General features: G+C 39.1%; 1 protein-coding gene across 1 annotated transcript in view; it reads right to left on the bottom strand.

Moving 5' to 3' along the window:
• BCHE (butyrylcholinesterase) overlaps positions 1–3034 on the bottom strand; it is a 76497-nt gene extending 73463 nt beyond the window's left edge. Inside the window, exon 1 of the mRNA XM_077290627.1 lies at positions 2956–3034. The gene's annotated coding sequence lies outside the window, so the exon portion shown is untranslated. The remainder of the gene's footprint in view (positions 1–2955) is intronic.
• Positions 3035–20017: the final 16983 nt, after the last annotated feature.

Genomic DNA, 20017 nt, shown 5'->3' with positions numbered 1-20017 from the left:
TTTCATATTAAACAACATTTAGACTTCTGTAGTTCTTGCACATGTCTATACAACATATATACTTTTAGGGTTATTTATGATACACTTTAATAACAATTAATTTTTCTAGTGTCATAAAAAAAATTTCTAGTGCAGTTGCACACAAATATAAATGACAATACAATTATGATTTATCTTTCTCAATTGTGCACACGTAAAGCATTATAACCAGCAACAATATTGGTAATTGCAGTTTGTAGTACCTATGAAATGAAGACACTTCTGGCTCAGGAAGAGGAAACTTCTCTAACTGATTGCTCTAATGGAAACTGTCCCCACATGACAGAAGATTTTTTTAAACCACCCACCAAGAAGAACAAAAACAGCTGTAATTAAAATAAATAAATAAATAAGTGGTGACATGTGTAAGGGTATGTGCGCACGGTAAGTATTTGCTGCAGACATTTCTGCTGCAAATACTTAAGCATTGGCAGAAAAATTGCAATTTAAAATATTTTTTACAGCATTTGTTATGCATTTTTTACATGTCTTTTGCATCCTTTTATGCCATGTAATGGATTGGGTGAAAAAACACCGCAAAATCGCTGAAATACTTGACATGTTGAAGATTTAACACTACTTAACATCTGCAAGGAAAAACTAAGCAACATGTGCATGAGACATTAAGAAACTGATTAACTTTGCTGGTACTAGGACATATTTCAGTTTTTATTACAAAACTGAGCAGAAAAAAAAACAAAACCAACAGCAAACACTCTAATACTGTATTATAAACCGCTGCAGACTTTACTCATAATTCTGTAATGCTGCATTGCTCTGACCATGTTGTCGGATAGCATTGTACTAATGGAAAGTGAAATCATTATCTGCCATTATTTGTAAGCATATAATCTCTTGCATTGTCTTGAAGCTGGGATCCCAATATGCTCCACTGCCCTCATGTGCCCTTTACATATTAATAACTTAATTTACTCTAATATTAGATGCTCTAATCCTATTACTTGTGCTATTTTAGTTCAAGTGTATTTTTCACATGATAATGGACCAGGAATTAGTGCAGCTTAACAACTGACTGAAGGAGATAGAATGGCAATATACTGCTGTTTATAAAAATATATCACAAAGCCGTATTGATGTTCAATTGTTATATTGTGGCTACCATAACAATACATCCATTCACGGCGTATGCTAATTAGCATGTACTCTTCTGCTGTGTCTTTCAATGCAGAGAGCTTCTGGAATTTGATTATTATAATTTCTTGTAACTTCTAAGATGTTTTCCACTTAAATAAACAAATAGCTCAGGGTTACTCAGTTATTGTTGTATTATTTTTGGCACATGTATTTTTCTTTGGTAAGCTTTACTATAGAGCCAGACAACATAAATGAAGCCAAGTATGGTAACGTGCTTAAAACTTTATCAACGGTAAAGTTAGAAACAAAGTTCCCTCTTAGGTAAAACTTTGTTCAACAGAGATTTAAAGCAGTAAGTAACATCACAGCAAATTTATTTCAAATGATTGGTAACATCTTGTCTGTCTATCTATCTATCTATCTATCTATCTATCTATCTATCTATCTATCTATCCCATATCTATCATCTCTTTTTCTATCTATTATCTAGCTATCCCCTATCTATCTATCTATCTATCTATCTATCTATCTATCTATCTATCTATCTATCTATTTCATATCTGTCTATCTATCCCATATTTATCAATCTATGTATCCCATTTCTATCTATCTATCTATCTATCTATCATCTCTTTTTCTATCTATTATCTAGCTATCCCCTATCCATCTATCTATCTATCTATCTATCTATCTATCTATCTATCTATCTATTCCATATCTATCTATCTATCTATCTATCTATCTATCTATCTATCTATCTATCTATCTATAATCTCTTTATATATCTATTATCTATCTCCTATCTATCTATCTATCTATCTATCTATCTATCTATCTATCTATCTATCCCATATTTATCAATCTATGTATCCCATTTCTATCTATCTATCTATCATCTCTTTTTCTATCTATTATCTAGCTATCCCCTATCCATCTATCTATCTATCTATTCCATATCTATCTATCTATCTATAATCTCTTTATATATCTATTATCTATCTCCTATCTATCTATCTATCTATCTATCTATCTATCTATCTATCTATCTATCTATCTATCTATCCCATATCTATCTATCTATCTATTCCATATCTATCTAGCCCATATCTATCTCATATCTGTCTATCTATTTTTTATTCTATACACTTATAAAGTATAAGATCATCTATCATCTTAATTTAAAAACAGTAAGCTTAGCAGATGTCCAGAAAATATTTGTTTATTTTGTAAGGTATCAAGGTAAAAGTCTACAGAATTAAAAACCTATTTTTTATATGTTTGTACCAGCATAAAGTAGAGGTCTACAACCAGTGAATGTGTGCAGCTTTCATGGTTAATTGTAAGTTTTGGTCTCAGAACAGCTGGAGAGCCTCAACTTCTTGTTTATAAGTCTATTTATTCATAATATAACAATAAAATACTATATATATATGAAATTCATATTATGTTTATGTTATTACAAAATCGCAGTTCGAAATAACCCATATTGAGTAACATACAGAATGCATCATTTTTACTATAGTAGTAAAACCAGTGCAGTTCCGTGCAGCAGATCCCATTTTTTTTTTAACTGGAGATATTATATAAATGAATGTCACCCATCAACTCAAACACATGTACATAATGGAATGATTAGTAAAACAAAAAAAATACATTTTATTTAATTTCTTTTTCGGCAGACGATGCAGGATTACTACAGTCTTTTCTGTTAAATATATAGTAAAACTGCTTTCATTCTTCCTGAAATTTTCTCCGTCATCCAGGTTTAAATGAACATATATTAGAAGACTTTTTGAAATCTAGAAATATAGCAGCACTTACCTTTTTAATGTTTCAAAGTTTAAGCTAGAAGCGGTGAAGTGATCTTAAGTAGTTCAATGCCTAGAAGTGCATCTGCTGCCTCAGTTCTGCAAATTGGAAAGTACAGACATTAATAGAAACTGTGTGTCTGAATTAAAGCTCGCGAGACTTGGCAGTAGCAATATGATCTGCAAGCAACACAACTTTACCATCTGACATCTGCTCTATGCATAAGTCTTGTTGTCTATACAGACTGCTAAAAAATACACAATGATGCCACATGATTGACAAAAGCCAGTTTTCTAATGCAATGAGAGGGTAATATAGTAACACACTGATTTAATGTGTTCAACAGTAATTATATACATTTTACTATATAAAGCTGTAATTACTGAATTATGACATGTATATTAATAGAAACTGAACAGTTCCCACTTGTTGAGATTGAATGTAATTATACAAATCTTGGCATGAAACCAGAGCTCTCTTGTGCATTTCATTTCACCGATTGCCATCGGCCGCTCCAGGGCTTTTTTCCTGCAATATGGTGCCTGAAGGCTGTTGGAGACTCTACTCTCTTATGTCCTCATTGAATATCATCATCTCTTGTCTTTAATGTATAGATTTTCCTGCTCACATGACTAGAAATATAATTAAGCTCACAGAAAAAGCATGGGTACCATGTGGTAAAAACATAGAAATTAAAGTAAATCCATGTATTCTCCCATGAAAAAATAAATGGATAAAGTAAATGTTTACTCCTAAATAATATGAAGAAACAAAAAATTGGAGTTCATACACAGTTTTGTAAAAATATACAAAATGTTTTAGTGAATGACATAACACAATAAAATGCCAATATTTGGAAAAATGAACATATGATCCTAGTTGTAGCACATAGGATCCATGGCATATAATGAATTAGTAATTAGCACCATGGTAACGAGAAAAGGCATTATATAACAAAATTATAATCACACCAAAAAAAACCCTTTAAGTTTAATGTGGTATAGTAGTCATGCTAATATAGAAGTGCATAATGATCAGCCAGTTTATCTGGAAAAAAAATCTCCCTAAAATGTCATAGTGACCAAATATATGCACAAAAAAACTTTTGTTTGCCTTTAAAAGCTCAAGTGCTTACCCATGGTGTAAGTGATGAATGCCTAAGAGCTGAGCACATTCCCTTTAAGACAAGAAGATCCTAGGCTAAAGAAAAAAATTAAACTGAAACTAAAATGTCTAAGGTCCTACCGGCAAATGGGTCCTAAGTGGTTTATCCTGTGATCAAAAACTTTATCCACCTGACTTTTTGAAAAACAGATTGCAAGTTTATATATTAGGTTAAGTACTTTGTGAATTTTTTATGAATTTTTTTATTTTGCATGCGAAAAGGTGAGAGGGTTTAGAAAGGAAGGTATTTTACAACTGTGTCCAGGTCAACAAGGATTTTTTTCAGCAAGCAAATTTCCATGCTATATACTTTTTAGCATAAATTTCTGCAGTTGAATATTGGTTTAATCCATCTGAAAGGTTGTTTCAGAAAAATTGAACAGCAGTAACACAATTTGCAGCAGATATCCAAAGTATGAGCTATATAAAAGTGTAAAAATAAATTAAAATCAATTTTGGAACAAATTAAGCCAGATATGTCACTCGAAGTAAGGATCATCAAGTTATGACTTGACTACATTGGACACATCATACGAAGAGAGCAATCACTGGAGATGAACATTGTGGTAAGAAAAATAAAAGGAACAAGTCAAAGAGTAAGACCAGCTACCTGATAGCATAGCTTGATACTATCAAAATAACGGAAGGGAGGACCTATCTAGGCTTGTAGAAGATCGATCTTCCTACAGATCGTCCATTCATCAATTCACCATGGCTCCACATTGAACCGAAGGCCAATAAAATGTAAAACAACTATGCAAAGTATAAACATATCATAAAAAAGTATTTGTAAGTGTAGAGAGTGATTATGTGAGATGTATAACTGTATTATACTGTACTGGTGGAGGCAACCTTAGGTACATTTCTTTATTTGACCATACATTTTTCTGATCCTATGATTTTCTCCTAATCTATTCAGAATCTAAATTACACCATAGTGATTGACAAAGCGGTTTTGTTTTCTGCCCTCTTTATCTTAGTAAATGCTGTTGACATTAAATATATGAGCGTCTAGAGGAATTATAAATGGTGTTATAGTTGATATGCCATTTAGAAAATAAAGATACTTTTGCAGAGTTCCCTGCACAGGAAATTTCTCAGGATAAAATGTCAGTGCAAAAAGTATCTATTTAAATGGATCCTCTCCCTGGCTTTAAAGTAGTCCTACCATAAGGGATGCCTCTCCGGTTGTGTCCAGCTTTATGTGAATATGTAATGCTGAAGGATAAAAGATATTTATTTTTTAATTCCTAATGTTCTATTAGGCGTTTGATGTAATGCAAAGAAAAACATAGAATGCAGCAATTTTACATTCAATTGCATTGTAATATCATAAATCAACTATTAGTGATACATTTCATTTATCAATATATCAGTAATAGAAGGTTCTGCAGTCTAAATGATGTCTAGCTCTTTCATAAGGCAAAACATCTATTTTAATCACCTATTTGTAGAAAGAAGAGAATGAAAAAAAAATATATAGCCAGAAAGATAGAAAAAGAACAACAATATATTAACAATGAGGCTATGTGCTATTGTGGAAGAGCTTCTTTAAGAAAAGAAAGATGGACTATTGGTTCAGGTTTCCCAGATTTTGTAAGAACATATTGTGTTGTGGAGCGTACAGTGAATTTTTAAAAGACATGAATGATATGGTGTAATATAAAGCACTTTATCAGAATGAACAAATTCGTCATCCATACTGCTATAGAAGCAGATCAGACCATCAGAGACCGTAACGGGTTCCATGTAGTAGATGTCATATAATAAACCAATTTACCACCAGGCTTTCTCATATTTCATAGAGTTAGCAGCTGACATTAGCAGCTAGACCTATTTCATCTATACCTTTAATTTTATGAAGTTTACAAAGATAATTATAGCAATCAGCACCAAATTTGACACATGGGTACAGAGGTAAAGCCTGATCTAAAACTTTTCAAATTTGACTAAGATGCAGAACTGCACTTTCCAAGCCACACTTGCAAATTTGGCACTCCATTTGTTGCAAAACTTAACCTCTCAACATTCCCCGACAGCCTCAGACTGTCAGACAGCTGTCATGACATGCTGGAAGTTGCACATCCCAGTATTAGAATAAACTTAAATAATGTATAACCTATCTAGACTATGTGGCAATATGTATATACACTGCTCAAAAAAATAAAGACTATAACTCCAAGTATAGAATAGACAACAGATGGAAATTATTTTCAATTATCAAGACACACTCAATAAAGGAGTGGTTCTGCAGGTGGGGACCACAGACCACATCTCAGTACCAATGCTTTCTGGCTGATGTTTTGGTCACTTTTGAATGTTGGTTGTGTTTTCACACTTGTGGTAGCATGAGACGGACTCTACAACCCACAAAAGTGGTGGTGCGCCATCTTGGGTGTCAGGTCCGAGCATTCCTACATGAACAGTTTCCTGGAAAGTGGATTGGTCATTGTGGGCCAGTTGAATGGCCACCAAGGTCTCCCAATCTGACCCCTTTAGACTTTTATCTTTGGGGTCATCTGAAGGCAATTGTCTGTGCTGTGATTATATGAGATGTGCAGCATCTGACAAGTGGATACTGGAAGCCTGTGCTAGCATTTCTTCTGTGGTGTTGCTATCAGAGGGTCAAGAGTGGGAGAAGAGGGTTGCATTGACAATCGAACAAAATGGGCAGCACTTTGAACACATTTTATAAGTGGTCATAAACTTGTAAATAACTCACGAAAGAATGAAATTACATTAAAACCAAGCACATCCTTTTTTGTGTGAAATTCTCAATAACTTTGATGTGTCACATGACCCTCTTCCCATTGAAAAAAATAAAGTTGGATCCAAAATGGCTGACATCAAAATGGCTACCATGGTCACCACCCATCTTGAAAAGTTTTCCCCCTCCCAAACACTAATGTGCACAAACAGGAAGTTGATATCACCAACCATTCCTATTGTATTTAGCTGTATCCATCAAATGGCCCACCCTTTACAATCCTATCTCAAACCAATCACCGATCCTCCACCAAATTTCACAGTGGGTGCAAGACACTGTGGCTTGTACACCTCTCCAGGTCTCCGTCTATCCATAAGACGACCAGGTGTTGATCTGGGATGCTTCAGCAAGGCTGGAATTGGGCAGGTTGCTCTTTGCAAAGGACGTATGAATCAAGTCACATACAAGGTTTTCCAGGAATAACAGTTGATTCCTTCTGCTCAGGCAATGTTCCACAACTCTAAGAACTGCTTTTTCCAGCGGGACAATGTGCCATGCCACACAGCTAGGTCAATTAAGGTGTGGATGAAGGACCACCACATTAAATCCCTGTCATGGACAGCACAATCTCCAGACCTGAACCCATTGAAAACCTCTGGAATGTAATCAAGAGGAAGATGGATAGTCACAAGTCATCAAACAAAGAAGAACTGCTTAAATTTTTGTGCCAGAAGCAGTGTGAAAGACTGGTGGAAAGCATGCCAGGACGCATGAAAGCTGTGATTAAAAAACATGGTTATTCCACAAAATATTGATTTCTGAACTCTTCCCGAGTTAAAACATTAGTAGGGTTGAGCGAAACGGGTCGGCCATTTTCAGAAGTCGCCGACTTTTGGCAAAGTCGGGTTTCATGAAACCCGACCCGACCCCTGTGTGGGGTCGGCCATGAGGTCGGCGATCTTCTGAATCTGGTATCGGAATTCCGATACCGACTTCCGATATGTTTGCGATATCAGGAATCGGTATCGGAATCCATATTTAAGTGTTAAATAAAGAATCAAAATAAAAAATATTAATATACTCACACTGGTACTAACCGGCAGCCTTCCTTCCTAAGAATGAGCGCGTGAATGACCTGCGGTGACGTCGCGGCTTGTGATTGGTCGCAAGCGGTCACATGGGCAGTCACGCGACCAATCACAAGCCGTCATCTAAGGTCCTTCACGCGCTCATTCTTAGGAAGGAAGGCTGCCGGTTAGTACCAGGGCACGTCCGAGGGTGAGTATATCAATATTTTTTATTTTGATTCTTTATTTTACACATTAATATGGATCCCAGAGCCTGAAGGAGAGTTTCCTCTCCTTCAGACCCTGGGAACCATAGTATCCCATTGCACTGCATTGGGTTTCGTGTTTCGGCCGACCCCGACTTTTTTATAGGATCGGCCGATTTCACTCGACCCGACTTTTGAGAAAGTCGGGTTTCGTGAAACCCGACCCGATCCTATAAAAATAAAAGTCGCTCAACCCTAAACATTAGTATTGTTGTTTCTAAATGATTATAAACTTGCTTTCTTTTTATTATTTGAGGTCTGAAAGCATTGTTATCTTTTTTTTTATTTTGACCATTTTACTATGTCAGAAAAAAATACAAAAATTATTGCGTGGAAATCCGGAAACATGTTTTCAGAAGTTTATAGAATAAAAGAATATTTTACATTTTACTCAAAAATATGCCTATAAAGAGTAAAATCAGGCAAACTGAACATTTTGCAGTGGTCTCTTAATTTTTGCCAGAGCTGTATGTACTTAGCACACAATTATCAGGCAATTTGTGATTTGGATGATTTATTATATTCTTTAATAATTATAGTACTGTCAGTGAATCCAGTAGGTTAATAAACCTAAAAGTGCAGTCATCCATGCAAATCAGTCTGGGCACAGACTGCTAATAAACAGAGTGGCCAAGGGTCTCCCAACTGGAGCATGACAGTTTTATGTATTTCTATGAGCTATTATCCTATAATTCGGAGCTGGAGACCCTTGGCCGGTCCATGCATTGTGGTTTGAGATCGGACAGCAATCCACGGCCATGAGCCCTAAAAGTGAGGTTTTGTGTTTTTTTAGGAGAAAGCTGTGTGTGCAGAATTGTTGGACATCTATTAAAGTGGAGAATTATTATGCAACTAAATAAAATGTAAATGTTCTTGCCTACATTATTTATTTGAATCTGTTAAAGTGATAATTAAAACTGAACAACTTACCATGAATAGAATACATTTCTGACATTTAAAAAATGTTATCAGTGACCACTATAGCCACCCTTCTTTATAATAACATCCATAAGCCTTCCATCCTTGAAGTCTGTCAGGCTGCCATTTTTTTGCTAATGTGTAAGTGTCTGAGTGTGAGAACTGGTTGGCAGCATGAGATTAGTAGTACAATATCAGGCTGCCCGATGTGAGCTCACTGCCGCTGTCACTGCATTGTTTGGAGCATGGCAGTGTAATCTTTCACAGCTGTGCTCTGAACACTGACTTAGCTTTGTTCGGTCAGGGTAACTCATCATTCAGATGTCTGTAATGCAGGATTTATGGTGACACAGCAATGCCATGTATCTAACCACATCATGTGGGGATTTATTCTGACAGAATCTGGGGGTTTATTCTGAAGGAATATAGGCTGAACTGGATGGAGAAATGTATTTTTTTGGCCTTGCTAACTATGTTACTATGTTACTATACTGTCTACTGAGCCCTGTATCTAATCCTATCATGTGACACATACAGTCTGCTGAGTCTTGTATCTAATCCTATCATCTGTTATACAGTCTGCTAAGGCTAGGTTCACATTGTGTTAGGGTACCGTCTCACAGTGGCACTTTGGTAGCTATGATGGCACGATCCATGACGCTCCAGCGTCGTAGACTGCGGTCACACTTCGCAATGCACGGCGCTGGAGCAATAATTTCATGACGTATTTGCGATGTAGAAGTCGTACGGAACAGTACGATATACAACATATACAGTATACAATATCATGCACACCTTTGTTACACGATGCGATCATGCCGCCACAGCGGGACACTTGACGACGAAAGAAAGTTTCAAACGATCTGCTACGACGTACGATTCTCAGCGGGGTCCCTGATCGCAGTAGCGTGTCAGACACAGCGAGATCGTAAGTATATTGCTGGAACGTCACGGATCTTGCCGTCGTAGCGACCAAAGTGCCACTGTGAGACGGTACCCTAAGGGCGATCCGTTTAACGGATCCGTTACTAAGCGGCACTGATGCAATGTAACGGATCTGTTAACGCACCCATTGCCATACATTATTGTAACGCATCCTAACGCATGTCAAAATCGGCATGCATTACTTTGTGACACATATTCGAACGCGGTCTACCGAGTTTTCGGGTACGTTAGGTCTAACGCACAGCGAACGGACGCGTTCGCTGTGCACTGACCTCTACTGCTAATGCATGCCAACGCAGTGCTACCATGTGTTAGTGCATGCGTTAGCGTGATTGTAGAAAAAAAGAGATTTTTGGAATCAGCTTTAGCGCATCTGCTTAACGGATCCGTTAAACAGATCGCCCTAACGCAATATGAGCCTAGCCTAAGCCCTGTGCCTAAACACATCATATGTGATATGGTACGCTGAGCTTTTTATCTAATCCCATCACATGTGATACAGTCAGTTGAGCCCTGTATCTAATCTCATCCTGTGTGATACAGTTCGCTGACCTGTGCATCTAATTCCATCATATGTGATACACTATGTGTATCTAATCCCATCCTGTATGATACACTCCATGTCTCTAATACAATCATGGGGGATACACTCTGGGCATCTAATAGCAGCATGTGATACAGAGAAGAGCCCCAATTAACAGAATCACCACATTGCTCACAGTTGTTCTCAGTGACAGTGTCCATATGTCAGTATCACTTTGCAGTCATCAGGAAAATATCTCTGCACTGTGATCCTAAACTTCAACCTCTTCTTGTCCTTGAGCAAATGCCCAGCAAGGGAAGGAAGGAGTGACATCAGACACATGCAGTATATCTCGCCACTTTCACTACAATCGTAAAATGAGCTAACGGTTCAGGAGATTTTCATTGGACATTTCAGCAGCTGCTTCCTATAGTGTTTAACTCCTTTCAGATCTTTGACATCTCCATATGTCCCTGTGGCCTGGTACTTACTTACCTGGGACGTATGGATATCTCCAGGCGATATTGCGCACACAGGCGCTGTGTGCACATGATCGCCGCCTGGTGTCAGCTGACACCCAGCACTCAGTGCCAGGAGTGGTCAGACAATGCACTTGGCATTCTAACCCCCTAAGTGTTGCGATTGAACTCAATTGCAGCATTTTGGGCGTAGGCAATGCTATACCTTATAACTGTGATTAGACTGCATACAGTGAAAATCCCATTGTGAGTAAAAGTAAAAAAAGATTTTAGAAAGTGAAAAAAGCAGTAAAATACATTTTTTTTAAATATAAACTAATAATAAAAAGATGAAAATATAGTACACCCATAAATAAATATTTTTATGAAAAAAAAAAAATAAACAATAAAAGTACACACATTTTGTATTGCTGCCTCTGGAATGACTCAACCTAAAACGATGTCTCACTAGTTAACCCTTTTAGTGAATACTGTGAAAAAAACCAAGGCAAAAAATTGCTTTATCATCAAAAAGTGAAATAAAAGGCGATCAAATAGACGAATATAAATATACATGAGACGGCTGAAAATATCATCTCGTTCTGCAAAAAACAAGCCATAACACAACTTCATCAGAAGAAAAAAAAGTTATAGCTCTCAGAATAAATTTAAGCAAAGATATTTTTTTTTTATAAAAATTGTTTTTTATTGTGTAAACGTGCCAAAACATAAAAGAACTATATAAATGTGGTATGGCTGTTATCGCACTGACCCAAAGAAAAAAGCTGCCTTATCAATTTCATTACACACGGAACGACATAAATAAAATCCCCCCTAAAATTCCATGAATTGCAAAATTTTGTTCATTCTGCCTCCAAAAAACTGAAATAGAAATCGATAAAATAACACGTGTCCAAAAATGGTACCAATAAAAACGTCAACTTGTCCTGCAAAAACCAGCCATCACATGACTCTGCGGCTGAAATATGGAAAAATTGCAGCTCCAAAAATAAGGTCATGCAAAAACTATTTTTTGCAATAAAAAGCTTTTTTTAGTGTGTGACAGCTGCCAAACATAAAAAACTCGATATAAATTTGGTATCGCTGTAATCCCACAGACCCGAAGAATAAAGTCGCTTAATCACTTATACCGCACAAAGAACAGCGTAAAAAATAAAACTAATTTATCACCTGCTGTTTACGTGTAAATTTCTGAAATGCATGATTCAAACTGATATGCAGCAGAAAATCCATTACAATGAGGCAGATGGAGGCAGAGTGAATGCTGTCTGGCCTATGATTTGGTGGTGTCAGTCTTTTTAGATGTACATAAAAGTGCAGTCGGCCACAGTTTTATGCACTTCTGAAAAGAAGGACACTGCTGAACAGAGGCCAGACAGAGTCCAGAGTAACTCTGCTTCGTCTTTGTAGTGAATGGATCCCTTGGGGGATTCATCTGAATCACATCACTCTGAGATTTAGAGATTTAGATGGAAAACTCAATGTAAGTGCTCAGCGTAGAGCGCCGGAGAAATGTGATCCTAAACGTTATGTAAAATGTTCCCAATAAAAGATTCAACTCAATCCACAAAAAAAAAAACAAGTCCGCATTCAGATTTGGTAGTACAAAGACTCTGGAAAAGGAAAATGGCTCCTCACCCTCCAAAAGAAATTTCACAAATTATGCGCTCCCAAATCCAAATACCCACTTCCTTTTTGAGTCCCAGAATGCCTAAACCACATATAGAGTCCACGTGTTTGGTATTCCTGTAGCGATAAGAGCCCACCTAATTTATGGGTGCGTGTCTCCAGAAGCATGAGCTTGGCACAACAAACTGGTCACTAGTAGGGACTGGTCACTACAGCATACTGGTTACTACAATGGCAGTTTGCAATTTTCTCCCTTCAACATCAACTGCTGCTTGTGTCAGAAAAACACCCATGAAGTTAAAATCATCACTACACCTGTAGATACATTCCCAATGGGGTATATTTTCCAAAATAGAGTCACTTGAGGGAGGTATTCTGTTCTTTTATCATCTAAGGGCTCTGTATTTGAAGTCTGCAAACTATTCTAAGAAAATCTGTGCTCCATGAGGCAAATAGAGCTCCATCCCTTCGGAGTATCACCATGTGGCTAAGCAGTACTGTACAGCCACATATGGGGTATTGCCATGTTCAGTAGAAAATGTACCCACTTCTTGAGTGAAAATGTAAAATCTGAGGCTGGTGGTAAAAAATGTTTGTGGTAAAAATGAAAAAAAAATTCTTCACTGCATAATGGTATAAAATTATGTGACTCACCCGCGCTATCAATATGATCACTGCACTCCTAGATGAATTTGTTGAGAGGTGTAGTTTAGAAAATGTGGTTACTTATGGGGGATTCTGCTGTGCTGCCACCTCAGAGGCTATACCAGTGGGTTATGGCCCCTGTAAACCACAACAATAAAATGTACACTCCTTTCCTTCTGAGCTTGGCACTGTGCCTAAAAAGCATTTCCCACTTAGGCCGGCGTCACACTAGGCGTAAGACAATACGGTCCGTTTTTTACGGTAATACGCAGGAATGTTCCCAAAATAGTAATCCGTATGTCATCCGTAGGCAGGGTGTGGCAGCGTATTTTGCGCATGGCATCCTCCGTATGTAATCCGTATGGCATCCGTACTGCGATATTTTCTCGCAGGCTTGCAAAACCGACATCTAATGGATTTATGGGCTCAAATGTTCGGTAAATTGTATATACGGTATATATATATATATATATATATATATATATATATATGTCATTGAGACACAAACATATATATTTATATATATATATATATATATATATATATATATATATATATATATATATATATATACAGCTATATTTAATTCAGCGCAATATAGCAGAAAAGCCAGTAATTCAATTGTCGGCTTTTCATTTCTCCTTCACAAATTCGACAGGATATGAGACATGGTTTACATACAGTAAACCATCTCATATCCCTTTTTTTTGCATATTCCACACTACTAATGTCAGTAGTGTGTATGTGCAAAATTTTGGCGCTGTAGCTTAAAATAAAGGGTTAAATCGCGGAAAAAATTGGCGAGGGCTCCCGCGCAATTTTCTCCGCCAGAGTGGTAAAGCCAGTGACTGAGGGCAGATATTAATAGCCTAGAGAGGGTCCATGGTTATTGGCCCCCCTGGCTAAAAACATCTGCCCCCAGTCACCCCAGAAAAGGCACATCTGTAAGATGCGCCTATTCTGGCACTTGGCCACTCTCTTCCCACTCCCGTGTAGCGGTGGGGTATGGGGTAATGAAGGGTTAATGTCACCTTGCTATTGTAAGGTGACATTAAGCCAGATTAATAATGGAGAGGTGTCAATTCTGACACCTATCCATTATTAATACAATAGTACGAAATGGTTAAGAAAACACACACACATTATTACAAAGTCCTTTAATGAAATAAAGACAGTAGTATTTTATTAGACTCTTAATCCACCTGAAGACCCTTGTCACCTGAAACAAAGTTAAAAAAAAAACAACAATATTCCATACCTTCCGTCGTTTTGTCCCACGTTGTAAATCCATCTGAAAGGGTTAACTAATTTTACAAGCAGAAGCCTGTTAATGCAGCCGCCCCTGCCTGTAAAAACCCGGGGAATGAATGGAAAGCAGGGTGACCTGTAGTTACCTTGAGTTGCGGTGACGCGCCCTCTGCTGGATGTCCTCATGAACTGGAGCCTGGAAAAAGTTCCCATGCTCGAGTTCATATGAGGACATCCAGTAGAGGGTGACTCACCGCAACTCAAGGTAACTACAGGACATTCCCCTGCATTTCATTCATTCCCCGGGGTTTTACACACAGGAGCACAATTGCATTAGCAAAGCTCCTGGGTGTAAAATGATTTAACCCCTTCAGATGGATTTACTTCGTGGGACTTGACCTGAGCGACGGAAAGTATGAGATATTGTTGATTTTTTATGTTTTGGCGCTTTTATACGATAAAAACTATTTTATAGAAAAAATAATTATTTTTGCATCGCTTTATTCTGAGGACTATAACTTTTTAATTTTTTTGCTGATGATGCTGTTTGGCGGCTCTTTTTTTTGCGGGACAAGATGACGTTTTCAGCGGTACCATGGTTATTTATTTCCGTCTTTTTGATTGCGTGTTATTCTACTTTTTGTTCAGCGGTATGATAAAGCATTGTTTTTTGCCTCGTTTTTTTTTACGGTGTTCACTGAAGGGGTTAACTAGTGGGACAGTGTTATAGGTCTGGTCGTTACGGACGCGGTGATACTAAATATGTATACTTTTATTGTTTTTTTATTTAGCGAAAGGAATGTATTTATTGGAACAATATTTTTTTCTTTATTATTATTTATTTTGGATTTTTTTTTTTTTTTTACACATGTAAATTTTATTTTTTTTACATTTTTACTTTGCCCCAGGGGGGACATCACAGTAAAGTGACAGATCGCTGATCTGACACTTTGCTGCGCACTGTTTCAGATCAGCGATCACACAGGCACAGCAGGGATGCTTACCAGCGCTTGCTCTGAGCAGGCGCTGGTAAGCCACCTCCCTGCAGGACCCGGATGCAGCCCCGTGGCCATTTTGGATCCAGGACCTGCAAGAAGGAGACGCTCGGTACAAGGTGAGCACATCGCCTTGTACCGATCGTCTCAGGGAAGCACGCAGGGAGCACCCTCCCCTTGCAATGCTTCCCTATACCGCCGGAACACTGCGATCATGTTTGATCGCAGTGTGCCAGGGGTTAATGTGCCAGGGCGGTCCGTGACATAGTGCCAGATGTCAGCTGCGATAGTCAGCTGACACCCAGCCGCGATCGTCCGCGCTCCCCTCGTGAGCGCGGCTGATCGTGCTGGACATACTATTCCATCCTTGGGAAGTAGGGCCCACCCCACATGGATGGAATAGTACGTCCAATGGCAGTAAGGGGTTAAAAATGTACCTCAGTTTGTTGGAAAATTTCTTCTATTAGCCCTTAGCAAAATTAAAACCTTGCGGTTTAAACATGTTTTAGTGGTAGAAATGTAATTTATTCTATATTTGCCGCTCAATGATATAAAATTCTGTGAGGCACATAGTAGTGTTAATTTGATCACTGCACCCCTAGATGAATTAGGAAGGCGTAGTTTATAAAATTAGTTCCCATATGGGGATCTCCGGTGTTCTAGCACCTCGCGGGCTCTGCCAAAGTAACATGGCACACTAAAACCATTCCAGCAAAATCTGAACTCCAACAATTCAAAGTTTGAAAATTGGAAAATTTTCTAAATCTTTGCCAAATTTCCATTTTTTTCACAAATAAATGCAAGTCATATAGAAGAAATTTTACCACTATCATGAAGTACAATATGTCAAGAAAAATGTTCTGAGAATGAGTGGGATCCTTTGAAGCGTTCTAGATTTATTACCTCATAAAGTGATGCTGGTCAGAATTGCAAAAATGTCCTGGTTATTAATGTGCAGAACACCTTGGGAGGTAAAGGGGTTAAAAGTGGATAACATCAAAACCTCTTACTTTATTTTTCTTATTTTATACCAATCAAAATATATTTTTTATCAATACATTAATACTTCAGATTTTATCAGTTGCTGAAAAACAATAATTATGGCACATTCCCTTTAAGACCTTTAATGGCTAGCCACGCAGTGGAGACTTTGATGCATGTGTTGGAGCATCATCATCCACAGAAATCATGTTTTTCTTGAAAGATGCAGAGTTTTTCCAGTATGTGCCCATTACTCATCCAGCTATGAGCTCAGTCACCTTGTCAATCAAGAGTCACTTTTATCTCATTAGACCATAAAACCTTTGGAAATCTGTCTTCAGATATTTCTTCGCTCAAACTTTACTGAACAAGACACATAAGTTGAAACTGTTGTGAATTAAAGGAAGTAACTGCACACCAAAAAGCATAATTAGAATTTATCATGAATATTTCAAATCAATAGATCACACTGCAGTTGATATACAAATGCAAGTGCTTCTCACTAAATTAGAAGATCATCATCAAAAGTTACTTTTCAGTTCTTCAATACAAAAAGTGGAAGGGGCAATTATAGACAAGTACAATAAACATGAGCAAAAAAAGGCACACGCAAGTACAGAGGGAGCGAGGACACTGCCCGCCAGGGCTCACAGTCTACAGGGGATGGGTGAGGATACACTAGAAGAGGGAAGAGCTGGTTGTGTGGTGGATCAGCAGACTAAGGATCACTGCAGTTTGTAGGCTTGTCGGAAGAGGTGGGTCTTCAGGTTCTTTTTGAAGGTTTCTGTGGTAGGCGAGAGTCTGATGTGTTGGGGTAGAGAGTTCCAGAGTATGAGTGAAGCACGGCAGATGTCTTGTATGCATTTGTGGGAAGAAGAGAAAAGAGGGGAGTATAGTAGGAGATCTTGAGAGGATCGAAGGTTGCGTGAGGGTAAGTACCGGGAGACCATGTCACAGATGTATGGAGGAGACAGGCTGTGGATAGCTTTGTATGTCATAGCTAGGGTTTTGAACTGGAGCCTCTGGACAAAAGGAAGCCAGTGAAGGGCTTGGCTGAGAGGGGAGGCTGGGGAATACTGGGGAGACAGGTGGATTATTTGAGCAGCAGAGTGTAGGATGGATTGGAGAGGTGTCAGAGTGCTAGAGGGGAGGCCAGAGAGTAGGAGGTTGCAGTAGTCGACGCGGGAGATGATATCGGCATGCACTAATGTTTTTGTGGTTTCATGTTCAAGGAATACATGTATCCGGGAAATATTTTTGAGTTTGAGTTGGCAGGAGGAGGCAAGGGCTTGGATATGTGGCTTAAAAGAGAGAGCAGAGTCAAGGATCACCCCGAGGCACAGAGCATGTGGGACTGGGAAAAGCAGCCATTGACTTTGATGGATAGGTCTCGTGGAGGGGCAGAGTGAGATGGAGAAAGATGATGAATTCTGTTTTGTCCATGATCAGTGTTAGAAAGCGAGCAGAAAAGAAAGCTGAAATAGCAGACAGACATTGTGGGATTTTGGTCAGTAAGGAAGTGAAGTCAGTTCCAGAGAGGTAGATCTGCGTGTCATCGGCGTTGAGATGATACTGCAAACCTTGGGATTCTATGAGCTGTCACAGGCCAAAGTTGTAGATGGAGAAGAGCAGGTGCCCTAGGACTGAGCCTTGGGGAACACGGAGAGACAGGGGGTGAGGTGAGGAGGTGGTGTTGGAGAGGGAGACACTGAATGTTCGGTCTGTTAGATATGACAAGATCCAGGATAGGGCCAAGTCTGTGATGCCAAGAGATGTGAGAATCTGTAGCAGGAGGGAATAGTTGACAGTGTTGAAGGCAGAAGACAGGTCCAGGAGAATGAGGACAGAGTAGTGTTGTTTGCTCTTGGCGGTTAGTAGGTTATTGGTGACTTTAGGTAGGGCAGATGCAGTTGGAAGCCAGATTGTAAGTGGTCAAAGAGGGAGCAGGAAGAGAGGTAGAAGGATAATTCAAGATGAATATGCTGTTCCAGTAGTTTTGAGGCATAAGTGAGAAGAGAAATTGGGCAATAGCTAGATAAAGAGGATGGGTTGAGGGAGGGCTTTTTGAGGATGGGTGTGATCGAGGCATGCTTGAAGGATGAGGGGAAAACACCATTTGTAAGTGAGAGGTTGAAGAGGTGTGTTAGGGTTGGTATGAAGACTGTGGCGAGGTTAGGGATGAGGTGGGATGGGAGCGGGTCAAGCATGCAAGTGGTGAGATGTGATCTTGACAGGAAAGAGGAGAGCTGATCTTCTGTCATGGTGGAGAAGCTGGTTTTGGAGGAACAGGGCTGAGAAGCAAAGAGGGGCATTGGGGACTGCTGGCCAAAGCTTTCTCTGATAGTATCGATCTTCTGCTTAGAGAAGGTGGCAAAGTCTTTGGCAGAAATGAGAGGAGAAGGAGGAGGTGCTGGGGGATGGAGTAAAGAATTGAAAGTGTTGAAAAGCTGTTTAGGGTTGTGAGACAGGGAGGATATGAGAGATTAAAAGTTTGTTTTGCGGTAGTGAATGTGAACTTGAAGCTGGCAAGGGACTGCTTGTATGCGATGAAGTGCTCTGCAGAGTGGGATATTTTCCATTTCCACTTAGCGACACTGGAAGCCCTTCTCAGTTCTTTGTTCGGACTGGTCAGCCAGGGCTGCCTGTTGATTGGACGAATTTTGCAATGCATAAGGGGGGCAGCCGAATCAAGTGTTGCTGTTATTGTGGTGTTATAAAAAGTGGCAGCAGCATCTGTGGCATGAAGGGATGCTTTGTCTGTAAGAGGGAAAAAGGACTCAGAGAGTGATTGTAAATTGAGGTGTTTAAGATTTTTGCGAGGGTGAGTGAGTTTGTGGCATGGGGGTTGCACACTAGGAGAGGAGAGTGAAGAGAATGTCAGTAGGTTGTGGTCAGACAGGGGGAGGGGTGAGTTAGTGAGATTAGTAAGGGAGCAGAGGCAGGTGAAGATAAGGTCCAGCATGTGGCCATCTTTGTGAGTGGCTGCCGAGGACCATTGAGTGAGGCCAAAGGAGGCAGTGAATGATAAAAGTTTAGAGGCAGCTGAGGTGGAAGTGTCAATGGGGATGTTGAAGTCGCCCATGTTGATATTGGGGATGTCAGCAGAGAAGAAATGAAGCAGCCAGATGGAGAAGTGGTCGAGAAAGGTGGAGATGGCTAGTTCTGGGGGGTGGTAGATGACAGCCAGCTGGAAGTTGGAGGGGGAGTAGATGCTAATGGAGTGCACCTCAAAGGAGGGAAGAGTAGCAGAGGGGGGTAGTGGAATTGGGATAAAAGAGCAGGTGTCGGACAGGAGGAAACCTTCTCCTCCACCATGTTTGTTACTGGGGCAGGATGTGTGAGAGAGATGGAATCCACCATAGGAAAGTGCAGCTGGAGAGGCAGAGTCAGAGGGGGTGATCCACGTTTCAGTGATGCCAATGAACGAGTTTGTTGGTGATAAAGAGGTCATGGATAAACAACAGTTTTTTGCAGATAGAGCATGCATTTCATAAAGCTCCAGGTAAG

Source organism: Ranitomeya variabilis, chromosome 2, assembly GCF_051348905.1.
Source record: "Ranitomeya variabilis isolate aRanVar5 chromosome 2, aRanVar5.hap1, whole genome shotgun sequence".
NCBI classification, from domain to species: Eukaryota; Metazoa; Chordata; class Amphibia; order Anura; family Dendrobatidae; genus Ranitomeya; species Ranitomeya variabilis.
Note: the sequence above shows the minus strand (reverse complement) of the source record. Positions and strands in the feature narration are given on the sequence as shown.